At 48.8% G+C, this 13,323-nt stretch overlaps 1 protein-coding gene across 1 annotated transcript in view; it reads left to right on the top strand.

Moving 5' to 3' along the window:
• Positions 1 to 13,323, top strand: part of CMTM4 (CKLF like MARVEL transmembrane domain containing 4) — a 659,789-nt gene that overhangs the window by 474,614 nt on the left and 171,852 nt on the right. The window lies entirely within an intron of this gene.

Below are 13,323 nucleotides of genomic sequence, written 5' to 3'. Positions count from 1 at the left end.
TCCTGTAAGGAGTGCTTGGGAATCTCCCATAAGTATGGAAGAAAGGGGATGGGACGTAGGAGTATTACCAGGTTACTCACCGTAGTGACCACCTTACTCCTAGTCCATAGTCCCCTTTCCTCCATACACCCGCCCGCCGTCCCCTCTAATAAGGTTCCTCTGTTATTGCTAATGGGTCTTTGACCCTGCGATAGAAAAGGACTGATGGGCGCTGCGTGGGGCGGAACCAAGGTGGGCGGGGTTATGGCCGCGTGCCGGGCCCCGCGCAGGAAAGAGAGGAGGGACAAATGTTTGAAAAAAATGTGGATGCTTTTTACAAAGTGCTCCGGTCCCATACCACAGGACGGAGAGTTGTCCCATAAGTATGGAGGAAAGGGGACTATGGACTAGGAGTAAGGTGGTCACTACGGTGAGTAACCTGGTAATTCTTCCACATTTTAACTGCACTGGACAACCTTGTACACTATTCATCCACGCTACAAACCAGCCTTTCATGTATTATGCTGCTGGAATTGCGAGCACGCCATTGCTAATACGCTGTTGCCTAGTAGACCCTTGTTTTATCCTTTCACAATGTTTAAGCCTAGAAACAGCCTGCGGTAAATGCCGGCTAGCACCAGTCACCCTTGACTTAAGCAAGTCAGCTACCAACTGATGTGCGCCATTGCTGTCTTCTTAGCCACTGTGCTATATCCTGAATCAGCCTATGGCTGCCATTCTGCCCACTGTATTGACTCTTGAATCGGCCTACTGCTGACTTTTTCCCTATTGTGCTATATTCTGAATCGGCCTACTGCTGACATTGTGCCCACTGTGCTAGTTTCTGATTGTTTTCTTCTGATATTCCGCCTACTGTATTGTCTCTTGCATCAACCTAGTGCAGACTTTTTGTCCATTGTGCTTTTATTCTGAATCTGCCTACTGCTGATATTTTGTCTATTGCTGATATTTTTAATCTGCCTACTGCGGATACCTTGCCCTCTGAGTCAACCATTGATTCAGCTTCAGCTGGCCTATTGACAAACCACCATGTCCTCATTCCATAGAGCTACATTGGCCTTGGCCTCACTCCTTCCTCTAGTTCATTCAGTCACCCATCTCACTTACTACCACCTCTCACACCCATGCTCAGTCAGAGTCCAACCATCATAGCACCCTCAAATATAACAACCAGTGACCCACTCAGCCCTCTCAAATGGCTACATCGCTTCACCACACCAAACAATGCCACTTATCCTACTTTCAGTCCACACCAGGAACCAGTGACTAGGCTCTCGTTTCCCAAACCACAAAGTCATTTCCAAGTCCAAAATCCTCCAACACGACACCAGTAGGGACACGGCTCGCCCTCCCGGAACCATACGCCCACACCACAGAACGCTACCTTACCATCCACCATCATTAAAGGAACCTTTATCAATGCTCGCTCCCTTGTCTCCCATGCCTCAGAGATTGCTGATCTTATTATCGCCAATAGTCTAGATTTCCTGGCTGTTACAGAAACCTTGTTACACCAGGCAGCAGGACCAGATCTCTCCTTAGCCTTACCAGAAGGTTATACCATTATCCGGGCAGATCGAATTTCGGGCAAAGGTGGAGGAGTGGCATTCATCGCTAAAACCCACCTAGCCCTCAGAGCTATTCCCCCATCTAGCTTCCCCTCTGCCAAGCTCCTATCAGTGAAACTAACTCTTACACCCACCCACACAATACTCCTGCACCTTGTCTACCGCCCCCCCCGGCCCTTAGTCTTCCTTCGAGGATGACATCCTTAACCTCCTTTCCACTCAAACCAAACTTGGATCCCAAACTATCCTCCTTGGAGATCTGAACCTTGGCCTCCTTGACCCTGGCGACCATCTTGCCTCACCGTGGACAATACTATTTCCAACCTGTGATTTACACACACAATCACAACACCCACCCATTCCAAAGGCAGAACGCTAGACTGGGTGTCAGACGTTAACTGCTCTATCCTATCTCCATTATCCAAAATGAACCTGTGCCTGGTCAGATCATCAACTCATATTCTCCATCCCCGTATCCTCTCCCGCCAAAGCTACATTAACTCCCCCCTCGCTTTCAAGAAACTGTCGCAACGTCACCATTGACAGCCTCCAGCCCCTCATTAGCGATATCTTTAACGAGATGGAATTCAACAAGTTCGATTCACCTAACTCGATAGACCTCTACAACAATACTCTTAAATCGGCATTAGACATCACAGCCCCTCTAACACTCAGGAAAGCCAAACCCTTGGCACACCTTAACAAGTGGCTCGCCCCCGAACTAAAGAGCCTCAGAAACATTAAAAGATCAGCTGAAATCACCCTCCTTCATCAACAAAACTGCATTCACATCAGCCTCGCAATTTACAAAGCGGCTATCCTCTCTGCTAAAAAAGAAACTTATAATTCCAGAATTCACAATGCCAAATCCAGCACCAATGAACTCTTCAGTATCCTAAAAGAGGTTGAATCTCCGGCACCGCCTACACAAGACTGCATCAAAGACGCAGAATGGTGTACAAAAATCCAGCAAGCACTTGTAGATAAAATCAAGCTACTCCAAAACAAGATTGAAGCTAAAAAGGCAAGCCTTACTATTGGCTCTCTGTCCCTGAGCCTGCTAAAGCCCCTCCCCCTTTGCACTCCCTTCTCCTTCTCTCAAGTAACCTCAAAGGAAGTAGAAGACATCATAAAAAGCCTAAAACCTTCCCACTGCCAAGGGGATATCTGCCCAGCCACCATCAGTAAAGAGGGAGCTAAAAACCTAGCCCCCTTCATCACCACCCTGATAAACTCTTCTTTCTCCTCCAATCAGGTACCCAACAACCTCAAGGAAGCTTGGGTTATGCCTTTATTTAAAAAAAAAAACAAAAAACAACCTAGATCCTAATGTCACCACAAACTATAGGCCCATCACCACCGTCCCATTCCTTCTAAAAATCCTGGATCGGGTGGCCTATCTGCAAACCCAGAAGCACCTAGAGGATAATGAACTCCTAGGACTTAGACAATCGGGCTTCAGACCCAGACATGGAACTGAAACAGCCCTCCTTGACCTAAAGATCCAAATGGACGCGGTGAAGGACAAAGGTAAGCTAGCAGTCCTCCTACTCCTCGACTTCTGCGGCCTTCGACCTTGTCGACCACCAAATTCTCACCAAGCACCTAAACACAGCGGCAGCATTCTCCACTAATGCCTCCGACTGGGTTAAATACTTCCTATCAAACCGGACCACCAGAGTCTTCTCCCCTTTGCCCTCAGCAGATCCCACACTGACACTCTGTGGTGTCCCTCAGGGATCTTGCATGTCTCCCACAATATACAATATATTCACAAAGCTACTCTTCGACCTCATGGACAACTTGGGTGTCATCTACACCAACTATGCAGATGGCACTCAAGTCCTCATCCCCCTCACTGGCTGCTACGACCATGATTCTAAACTGCTCAACATTTACCTTGAAATCCAAGCCTGGATGGCCACCAACAGTCTTTGCCTCAATGACGACAAGACCGAGTTAAGGTCAGCAGTGTGGTTTCCTCCACGGCCTACACTAATAAACTGATCTACAGCTGTATATCTCACTTATCTACAAGCAGCTGTCGAACGCTAGCTAGAGCACTCGCTTTATCTAAACTTGACTACTGCAATACATTATTCCTTGGCTCTTCTGAACACAAACTAAATAAACTCCACGTACTCCAAAATAACTCTGAGAGCGCAGCACTTGGTCTCCCCAGATCCTGCCATATATCCACACAGACATAATGCCAACTGGTTGCCCATTCGTGATAGAATCACACTACGCACCCTGGCCATCACGCATAAATGCCTCACAAATGCAGCCCCGAAATACCTGGCGGTTAAAATTTGTAAACACCAACCTACTCGCACTACCAGATCCTGTCATTCCCACAACCTGGTGGTACCAAGGTTCAATTTAAAAACAGCTGGAGGAGCCAGCTTCCCTGTCGAAGCTGCCAAACGATGGAACTCCATTCCCATCCCTCTTAGACAGGAACCTTCCTTCCTCACCTTTAAAGCCAGAATAAAAAACTGGCTGAGCAGCAAGCCTCATCACTAAGATGCCATCACCATGTTATCTGCTCACTGTTTATTTATGCTACTTTTCATCGTCTTTTGTTTAATTATAATACTGTATACTATCTCCTATCCTATGACCCACCTGTAACCAGGGTCCCACTTGCTGTCCAACACTTGATTGTAAATTACCTGCCTTATTATGTATGTACTTAAGTTTTCAAGCGCCCAGTTACCTCCGGGTTTGGTGCGCGATATAAATAATATACAAATACAAATAATGGCAGTTGGGTTTGCCCAACTATTGCACCCCACCAGGGACTATATATTTCTCCTACAAACAAGGTTTTCAAATCCCTTTCTCATTCAGTCTCTATTTTCCCCTTAATGTGATTCTTTTATTCTGCTTCAAGATTACTTTGTATATTTTCGATGCAGTTGGAGGTCCACCCTGATTAAAAAGTTCAGACCACAACGAGGGAAATTTAAAACATTAGTTTGGGAGTTTCTAGAGATGATATTTATAATTTTATTAAAGAGTTGTACATTTTCTAATTTGATGTTGAGCTTGCAAGAAGCAAATGGAAAGGGCTATAGGGCCATCCTTATAAAAAAAGATTCATTCTGAGAACCCCTTTTCTTGCCAATCAGTGTAAAAATACAATTGCCATTAAGACATATTGTATTTTTGTAGAATAACACCATATCGGCATCACCCATGTTAAGTGAACATCCTTTAAACAATCCCATGCTAATTGATATTAGAGAATATCCTAAAACCTGACCACGCCGACATCAAAATAACTTCAGACACTTTAAAAGGTAACATTGTGAGTTTTCAATAGATGGCCACAATGGACCATCTATTAAAGTATCACTCTGAAGAAAGTATTGAATCTGTTTGATAATAAAAGCTTTTGAATATCTTTGGAAAATGTACATTTTTTTTATTTTTGTTTTACTTTATTTTATTTGTGTTTGGCAGATATAAACCTACATTGACAACATTATGCTAAATATTCTTGGTCTGGGTTACAGCAACGGACACAGTGGTCCACCTTCCGTTTGGCAAATTATTCCCTGCACCCTGTGGTGTGAATTATCCCACTTTGAGGACCAGTCTTGCACAACCACATACTGGCTCAGCTCTCAAGGTTGTTTAGATAAGTACAAAACTCCCACCATATGTCCCTAGGCCTAGACATACTCGGTAGGGTACATGTATATAGTTCCTCACGATCTTCTGCCCAGGTGAAGTCGGAGAACCAGTCTTGTTGCATTGGTGCATTGACCTTTTTCCAGTATAGTAATATACCACGTTTAGCAATCCTGCACCCCATGTTTGGAAAAGCTTGAATACGCTTTTCCTGATTGGTCCCCCACAAGCCAGACAACACCTCCGCGGGGAGTATCTAAGCGGGCATTGCACTATCGCCGCCAATGTGTCAATCACTTGTTTCCAGAAATGGTGGAGCACAGTGCAGGTCCTTGATATGTGCAGGTGAACGCCAACCTCTTTTTTTGCACCTTGGATACCTACCATCCTGTTCTGGGTATATCCTGTGCAGCTTGTCCAGTGCGTTATATAACATATTGAGTATTTTATTTTGAATGAATTTCAATATGGAGTTGAGGGATCCAGATTTCGTCAGGGAACACATTTTATGCCATTGCGCATCCGTAATTTCAATATCCAAGTCTTCTGCCCATCGATTTCTACAGGAAGGTGCCAGCTCACCCGTCTTATAAAACATCTTATACAGTGTAGCCAGGATTCTACGGCATCCATATGAATTACATAAATGCAACAAAGAACTGTTTTCCTTTGGCTCCATCGGGTACATATCCCACCATCCGGATATCGCTGCTTGCATTCTGTAATATTGTAAGACGTACGTCACAGTACTTTAGTCTCTTAGCATAGTAATGAACTCCCCCCCCCCCCCCCCCGGGAACAGGTCACCCCCCCATTGCCCGGTGTCCCCTTGCTTCCATCTCCCTCTGAGTGTGCTATCCCACATGGGGTCGATCCCTGGGACTTTCCATGTTGGCAGCCATTTGTAGTAAGGGCAAGGGTGTCCCTGTTCATTGAAAGATGACTCGCCACGCTCGTAGTGTGGTTTGCACCGGGTCAAAGGGACAGTTGTCAACATATTTCCTGTCTAGAAAGAGAGTTCTAACGTCAGCCTTGTCGGCTGCCCTCTCTTACATATGGAGGCACACCTTCTGTCCCATACCAGTATGTTGAGAATTGGGCTTAAGCAGCTAGCCAGTATACTTCAAAGTGAGGTGTAGTAAATTCCCCCATCTCATACGGGCATGCCATATCCACCCATTTTTTACAAACTGCCCCCAAGTGCCATAGGAACTGAGCCAGCATGCCTCGAAGCCTGGCGAAGAACTTCTTACCCGGCCATATGGGCACATTTCTGAACAAGTACAACAGTTTTGGCAGGAGTATAATTTTGACAAATGGTAGCCTGCCAGCTAGTGATAGCAGGGCAGACCGCCAACGCTGCACCCTCCACGCCACATATGTCTGGGGAGCTTTATAATTATGAGCTAGCAAATGTTCTTTATCTCTAGACACCTGGGCTCCCAGGTAGCAAAGCCCATCCGGTGGCCACTCCAAAGATCATACCCCAGCAGGTTTAACTGTCTGATCTGTAAGGCGGAACATTTCAGTTTTTGAATAATTAATCGTGAAGCCAGAGATCATCTCAAATTCAGTGATATCACATATCGGGCCAAAATTTACTCTGGGGTCCCTAACATATACTAATACATCATCTGCGTATAATGAGATAATGTCTGGGTGGCCCATTATTCGGATCCCCCCTCCTTATGGCGCTCGCGGACCATGTCTGCCTTGGGCTCAGTTACTAATGCAAATAGCAGAGGGGATAAAGGGCAGCCCTGGCATGTGCCCCTGCCTAACTGTATTGTGTTGGACAGTTGCAAGTTCACTAGTACTTTAGCCATTGAACGCTCGTACAGGAGTTTGATGAATCGCACCATGTTGTTTGCTAGGCCCCGTTTTGTGAGAAAAGTAAACCTATACTCCCAAGAGACCATGTTGAAGGCCTTCTTAGCGTCTAGTGCCACAGCTACTGCCGTGACGTCAGGTTTGAAGCGGGCAATGATGTTAAACACCTGGCGGATGTTCAGCGACATGGATCGACCTGGTATAAATCCCACTTGGTCGTTGTGCACCAAGTGCAGCATATAAGGCCGAATTCTGTTTGCATTACTTTTGGGAAAAACTTTGTATATACGTTAATGATATATGTCTATATGACTCGCATTCGTTGGGCGGCAGGCTTAAGCAGTTTTGTTATAGTGGCATCTGGCAGCGTCTCTGGTAGGACCGAGTTTCTCAGTGCCTCTTCCCACACTCCCAGCAAGTGGGGAGCCAATATTGGGCCATATGCTGCATACAACTCGGCCATCGGGCCCCGGGGCATTGCCTCTTGGAAGGTCGCCTATAACCTCAACCATTTCCTTGAACGGGGCGTTAATTACTTCCCTAGTGCTTTCCGCTAGCCTAGACGGTGGTACCCCCTCCAGTAGAGAGTCGATGGCCTTGGTCCCGCTGAGTTGTGCTACTCTATACAGTGTGAGAATCCTGAAGGGGGTCTCACCCGCTAATCCCCGGGATCTGTCATCCAGGTGGCCAGGACACAGCCATCTCTTTTGGATCCAGTTCCTGGGGGTAGGGCTCGTCCGGGAGGATCACCTGGGTGAGGATTCTCCGGGGAGTGGGACACCAGATGGCAAGATGCAGTATCCCCTTCCCTGTAACACCTTTATCCCATCCTACCAGGTAAGATACTTGGGAACTCAAACCCCCGAATCCCCTTCACAACACACACACTTTCTCACGGACAGCTCGCTATGAGAGAAAACGGACTAACATCCGAGCCATATACCTGACATGTCCCAATGCGATAGTCAGGCAGGGTCAGGCAATTACTGACCATCACACACACACACACCTGACTTCATAAAAATTCCCCACCAGATAAAAGGCGGAGCACGAGAGCACACTCTGAGCGAGGCAAAGCACACAAGGAAACAGCAGTTCGAAGATGGCAGTTTGGAGGCCAAAGATGGCAAAACAGAAGGGGTTCACAAGGATGGAAGCGCCATTGACCTTTTTGACGAGGAACCGTTACTTTCGCAAAACCTCGAGAATAGAAAGCGTAAGACCAGGAAAGCATTGATGCGTCGATGATCAAGGCTGGGAGAATTGCCTGCTGCTGTGGTACTGTCCTTGGTTCCTACAACAAAGCAGCGCCAGTGAAAGTGAGTTGGGGAGGCAGATAGCAGACTGGTCTGTGTTGAAGCCAAGGTTGCAAGCAGCAACATTGTATGGTGAACGCTGAAGCGAACAGTGTATGAAGCGCATGTGATCACCAACGAGAGTAAAATTGGACACCAGGTGAGTGATTGTACTTTGAAGCCAAGATACGATACCTTAGAGTGGTCCGGCACTGCATTCGAAAGTCTCTGTAAGGTATCCAACTGAAAGGCGGCAAAAGCGAAAGAGTAACAAAGAATTGTCAATCGAAGTGGTCCTGCAACGGGTCAAGCAAAATCACGTGCACAATCAAGTCCACAATCAAGTCTTCGATGTTGATAGAGTAAAGAAAGTTGATGACAACGTTGATCAAGTCGGTTTGAGCCCAAACGAGGGAGATCAGCTGAGAGATTTTGGTTAAAGCAAGTTTGTGTTAAAGTGAATTAAAATTGTTCTGAGCCCGGCTGAAGGAGACTAATTGAACATTGTTGCAACGGATCTGAGCCCCGCTGACGGGGATCCGAGGTGAATAGTGAATCGCCTAAGAAATTCAGTTTTTGTAAAATCCTGAGAGGAAAATAACTTATTGTGTGTTGCATCAGGCCCTCTGAAAGAAGAGACTTTGAAAGGCAAAGAGACTTGTGCACGGAAGGCCCTTATGCTAATGTTTGAACTGTAACCTCGTGCTAGAGAAGCCAGCAATTGTGCTAAGCTCAAGTGTACCACCTTGTCCCATGCTGAAAACATGGGGAAGAGAGGCCAGTGGCCTGAATATCCTGACATATCATTTCTCGAACACTTCTTTCTTTTACATAACATTGTTTCCCACACTATTTGTATTTAGCGGTAAGGATTGGCAATACGTTTATTAGTATAGACCCCTTTTTATTTTGACAAGACGCCACTAGAACCGCAATATCTTTATTTTGATGATCGTAGCTTACTCCCATCTTTAGATTTAGGATTAGATAAATGTTTTTCAAACCCTTTTTAAAGTTCAATACCCACCCTTAAACTGCGGTCACTTGTCTGTCTTACTGTTGATACCATGCCTTCCTTACAACAAAGATGCATACAATTGCTCAAATAGTGTGAGGATTTCCTGATCAGAGTGCTTGATTTCCTCTTACTCTCACGTCCCGTCCCCTTTCCTCCATACTTATGGGGCATCTCTCCGTACTGTGGGACGGGACCGGAGCACTTTGTAAAAAGCATCCAAATCTTTTTCAAAAATGTGTCCCTCCTCTCTTTCCTGCGTGGGGCCCGGCACGCGGCCGTAACCCCGCCCACCTTGGCTCTGCCCCATGCATCGCCCATCAGTCCTTTTCTCCGCACGATCAGGCCGGACGCACTTGCATCCTCGGAAGACTTTCTTCCCTTTTTCCCTCTCTGGCTCTCGCTAGCGTTCGTTTACTAGTCTGTCTTTTAAACAAGATTTTCCAGACTGTTCGTGTCCCCGTCGCTTCGCGAGGGCGGATCCCCATCCTCTTTGTTTAGAGTGTTTGGGTCCGGAACACCGTTGGGACTCCTGTTTTTACTGTTACTCCCTTTCGGTCCGGGCACTTCAACGTCGGTTGGAGCGGTGGGAGGAGATGTTGGGACAGACTCCTCCTTGGCATTTTCAGGCGTTCATCGACGAGAAGAAAAAACGCCCGGTAAGTTTTTTACTTTTCAGAGCACCCTGGCTGGGGGATACCTTTCTGGGTTCCTCTCGAGCCGGGAGGGGCGTTGATCGCTCTGTTACCGGTGGTCGCCCTGAGGTGCCTGTCGGGCCTAATAATTCTACCAGAGTTTTCTCCGAGGGTCTCGTAAGGGGCCTGTGTCCACCGGAGTACGCTCTGAGGCCCCTCCTGTGGGGGCTGTCTGTAGACCCAGTTCTACTGAGTCGTGGGGTACCAGAGCTTGCTCTAAGGCCGCTCTTTCGGCTTCCCTCAAAGACAAAACCGGGGTGCGCCCCGAGGTCTTGGCTGGGCTTGAGGTTACCGAACGGATGTTCGAGGCCTATGCCGATGAGGCTTCTAGCGGGCCTAGGGCCTAGGTCCCTCGTACAGAGGCTAAGGATACCAACAGTTCTGAGGGGCCGGGCAAGGCCCTGTCGGTGAAAGCGCACCGTTCCCGCTCTTGTGGTGACACCAGATCTGTTGAGGGGACAAAGAAGAAAGTTTCTTCTTTTACCGGCAGTGCCGAGGCCCTTCCTTCGAAGGCTCAGTTGGCGGTTGGTATGTCGCAGAAACATTCCAGGCCTCATAGTACCGGCTCTGTCGAGGTTCCTTATGTCAAGGCTAAAATTAAGACCCCTGACCCATCGACGGGGACCCCTGCCTCACTTCCTCACGTGCCGCAGTTCCCCTCAGATGAGGACAAAATGGCGGCAGTTCCCGCCACGACCACGGTGGCCATTTTAGGTACTACCCCTACAACTACGCCATGGGCCCCTGGTGTAGGGTTCGGTCCTTCGGGTGAACCTAAGGTCCCTTGTGCGCATCCTTACCGGCCGGTTTATGATTGGAACGCCTGGATGCCTCTTCCGCACAATGTTTCGTTACCCGCGGGGGCGGCTCCCTTGATTTATGTGTATTCGTCGGTGGAGGGGCCGGTGTGGCACCCGTCTCCGTTACGTCACTGGATTTGTCCACCTTATGAGAGGCCTCCTCAGGTTCCGAAACAATCTCCTGAAGACGCTTTTTTCGGTAAATTTCAAGCGCTTATGCGCACCGCCCCCTTAGGGAATGTTTCAAAGGGCTTTTCAAGGAGATATGTCCACCCGCGCCTCCGGCTCCACCCGTTCCGCCAGTGGTTCTGCCGGCGCCTCCCTTGCTCGCGGTGCCTCCCCCTGCGCTTCCGCCTGTGCCACCATTGTCCCCAGTGGACAAGGCAGTGCCTGACATGGCTCAGCAGGATCCTGACCTGTCAGATGACCCTCAAGGTGACCAGGACAACGAGGACCTTCCCCGCTCTATCAGAGCTTTCCATGACCGGGTGCTGGACATGAGTTTCTTAGATGTTCCGGTGCCCGAGGCACCTGCTCCGCAGGAGGGCGTGCTTTCTGGGGCATTCACCTTGTCTCCTTTGGAGCGTACCAGCCTGTTCTTGCAGAAGGAATTTCTGGCCGAGGTCTGAAGAGTTTGGGAAAAGCCACACTCGGGACTTTTTGTCAATAAAAAGATTGACGCGAGATACAGGCTGCATTCTTCGGAAGAAGTGGCCTTGTCGCCTTGTCCGCCTCCCTCCTCCACAGTGGTGGCTGCGGCTACGTTGCAATCCAGGCCTGCAGCATCCTTTCCGCGACGGCTACTCGGGTCTTGGGAAAGGAGGACAAGCTCCTGGACTCCCTAGGGAGGAAAATCTTTGCCAATTCGGCCTTGCAGCTCAGGCAGGCCAATGCAGAATTGATTTTGGCGGGAGCTAACATGCAGATGTGGAGAGGCCTATCAGAGTTTGAGGAGCACATTCCGGTCGAGAAGTTGGAGGATTTTAGAGGAAGCCTTTCCGATGCCAGGGTCTTGGCCCAGGAACTCCTGGAGGCTGCGGCTCATCACGCAGACACCTCGGCTCAGGGTTTGATGCTTGGGGTTGATACCTCGCGGCAAGCGTGGCTGCATGCCACTAAGTTCTCGAAGGAGGTGCAAGACAAGGTTCTTGACCTTCCATTTGATGGTAAGGCGCTTTTTCACTCTTCTACTGATGTAGAGCTCACCAAAACCAAGGATAGCACTTAGACGGCTAAATCATTGTCTGTTCTGGTTAAAGCTCCCTTCAAGTCTCAAAGGCCGTTGTCGCAAGGTCGACCTTCTGGTTTTAGGGGCTTCCTCGACTGCAAATCTTGCAGAGTGGATACTCGTGCGGGGAATAACCGCCGTAGACAACAGCGTACGCGGTTTTTCTCCCGCTCTTCAGCCTCCTCTTCAGGTTCAGGTGGCACCGCCACCGATAAGCCTGCCAAATGAGGGTTTTCTGCGCTTGCACGAGACCCCGGTGGGAGGATGCATTGCGTCTCATTGGGAGGCGTGGCAGGCCATCACAGGAGACAGATGGGTCTTGTCAGTCGCTCGAGCGGGGTTCCGCTTACCTTTACCCCCTACTCCACCCCTCAACCCTCCTTTTCAGCTGTCGGGCTCACCCTCCCTTAAGGCCGAGGTTCAGAAACTTCTGCACCTCAGAGCTGTGGAACCTGTTCCCCTTGGGGAGCGAGGGGAGGGCTTCTACTCTCGGCTGTTTACGGTGCCCAAACCCAACCAGGCTGGCCTGCGCACCATCCCAGACCTTTCCCAGTTCAATCTTTTCCTACCCCAAGAGAAATTCAAGATGATCACGCCCGGCCAGATTCGCTCCTTTTTGCAGATGGGCGATTGGCTCAGCGTGGTGGATCTTCAGGATGCGTACATGCATATCCTGTTTTGGAATCCACACAGGAGATACCTCTGCTTCTCTTTGGGAGAGGAGCACTTTCAGTTTCGGGTGCTTCCTTTTGGCCTCAGTTCGGCGCCACGTGTCTTCACAAAGATGTCAGTGATTGCGGCCTATCTTCGTCTCCAGGGTATCCATGTGTATCCCTATTAGGACGACTGGCTCCTACACAGCCCTCGTCCGTTGGCAGCAGCGGAAAACCTCCAGTCTCTCCTTCAGCTCCTGTTCCATCTTGGGCTGTCGGTGAACTGGCGGAAATCCTCCATGATGGTCTCACAAGACCTGACTTTCCTGGGTTTTCGTTGCAACACGATCGACTGCCGAGTGTATCTGACCGGGGACAGAATGGCGGATCTGTTGGCCACATGTCAGATGTTTGCGCAGTCGGAGAGCATGTCGGCCTGGTGGTTCCAGAGGCTTCTGGGCCTCATGGCCTTGTGTGTGCTAGCTCTTCCTCTTTCTCGTCTCAAATTGTGACGGACCCAGATGGCTCTTAGGAGTTCCTGGCGTCAGGCTGTGGACCCGGATTCCAAGCGGATATTGATTCCGGATCTCGAGAGTGGAC

This window comes from Ambystoma mexicanum, chromosome 1p, assembly GCF_040938575.1.
Source record: "Ambystoma mexicanum isolate Mex_15411 chromosome 1p, UKY_AmexF1_1, whole genome shotgun sequence".
Lineage (NCBI taxonomy): Eukaryota > Metazoa > Chordata > Amphibia > Caudata > Ambystomatidae > Ambystoma > Ambystoma mexicanum.
Note: the sequence above shows the minus strand (reverse complement) of the source record. Positions and strands in the feature narration are given on the sequence as shown.